General features: G+C 37.6%; 1 pseudogene; it reads left to right on the forward strand.

Moving 5' to 3' along the window:
- The first annotated feature begins 1,026 nt into the window (after positions 1 to 1,026).
- Positions 1,027 to 1,144, forward strand: LOC124723311 (annotated as a pseudogene).
- The last annotated feature ends 944 nt before the right edge of the window (positions 1,145 to 2,088 follow it).

Here is a 2,088-nt window from a genome sequence, read left to right on the forward strand (position 1 = left end):
ACACTGCTACAATACTTTGCTGCTGAACATCTATGAGCAGGAAAAACCTAACCACACAATTCACAGTTCTTGCAGAATAATATGGTACATGTGACACTATTTCTTAAATAACCTGAACAGACGCTGCCACTGTTTTAACACATGGCCTATTTGTGTTACACTAATTCCACTGTTAAGTTGATGCATTGTTGTTACTTGAAACAGTGCATAATTTCCCTCTTAAAATCGGGTGTAGACAGACTGTCTTGGGACCAAAAATCCATCCTTTATATATATATCCTCAAATAATAGACACTGAAACTGTACATTGTTCGATGTTTAAGTTACATAAATTACAATTAGAACATAACTCATTCAATTAACTGATGAAAAATTCCTCCTTTTTAACAGTTCCTTGTATCATAAAAGTCAGGCCAAATTATTTGGTTAAATAATGAAATTAACAGATACAATTATACAAACAATATTTTTGACAGACCTGGTAATTATTTTGGAATTAATTAAGGTCTGACTTCACTAATATGTTTTCAAATAGAGCCAAATAAAGCCTTTAAGAATCCTATTAGTTCTTCTTCCAAATGTTTATAATTAGTCCACATTTATATTTGTTTATAAGCCAACAATAGAAACTAAGTTATGAAACAATTACCGATTTCACCCTATAACAAAGGTATTAACTAGGAATGAATGAATGAATTAAATTAGGAAATTTTTTACATACACAAAACTAAGCACAAAATTAGATCTGGTATTATATTCTGTAAGATTGTGGGCCAACCTCTCTCTTATATGGAAATGCAGATTATACTCACTCATGTTAATGGTAATTAGGCAAAAATGAATTTAAGGATACAGATGGAAAAACAAGAGAGGAAATAAGGAGATCCCAGATTGCTTTGTCACAAACTCTTTACAGTGTATCAAATAATGTAGTTTAAGTGGGAGAGACTTTGACTTTGGTTTATGCAAGTTAATGACTGAAGATGTGGCATATGTAGATGGAAAATTTACTGTTTCTAGTGTTGTTGCTATGGCCTTGCCACAGTGGTAACACTGGTTCCCGTCAGATCACCAAAGTTAAGTGCTGTTGGGCTGGGCTAGCATTTGGATGGGTGACCATCCGGTCTGCCGAGCGCTGTTGGCAAGTGGGGTGCACTCAGCCCTTGTGAGGCAAACCAAGGATCTACTTGACTGAGAAGTAGCGGCTCTGGTCTTGTAAACTGACATACGGCCATGGAGAGCTGTGTGCTGACTACATGCCCTTCCATATCCGCATCCAGTGACGCCTGTGGGCTGAGGATGATACGGCGGCCGGTCAGTACTGTTGGGCCTTCCAAGGCCTGTTCGATTGAAGTTCAGTTGTTCGATTCCCAACCAGGTTGGGGATTTTTGCTGCCCGGGGACTGGGTGATGTGTTGTCCTCATCATCATTTGTGAAAGTGTCTAATTGGACTGTGTACAGATTGGGAATTTGTATGGGTGCTGATGACCGCACAGTTGAGCACTCCACAGACCAATTATCATCATCATCTTATCAGTGAGAAACAGGCAACAATTGCTAGTAATGAGGAAAGTGAAGATGATGCAGATGATTATGAAGAGAAAATAGGAAGAGAGATAGATTTGATCTGATGCAGACTGTGTTTTTTTCCAACTAGGGTGCAGGGAACTGTAGCGCAGCCATAGGCAATACTTTTATTCATTCTTCATTACTAGATGGGCGTTTTGTTAGTAAAAGCGTGAATGGCCTTTCAGACAATGATGCACAAATTTTAACACTAAAAGGCTTTTGTACTGAAACCATTGTCATACTTAATTACAAACTATGTAGGAAAGTTAATCCAACAGCAATAGAGTGTTTTTTAAATCTTGTCAAGGAACAAGAGTGGTAGGATGTTTATAGTGCTGATAACACTGATGATAAAAACAATGCTTTCCTTAACATATTTCTTATGCTCTTTGAGAGTTGTTTTCCATTATAACATTCTGAACGGGGTACTAGCAGTAATAGGCAGCCTGGGTGGCTGACTAGTGGGATAAGGATATCTTGTAGAACAAAGTGGGAATTATATCATTATGTTAGAAGTA

The sequence above is a fragment of the Schistocerca piceifrons genome, chromosome X, assembly GCF_021461385.2.
Source record: "Schistocerca piceifrons isolate TAMUIC-IGC-003096 chromosome X, iqSchPice1.1, whole genome shotgun sequence".
Taxonomy (NCBI): domain Eukaryota; kingdom Metazoa; phylum Arthropoda; class Insecta; order Orthoptera; family Acrididae; genus Schistocerca; species Schistocerca piceifrons.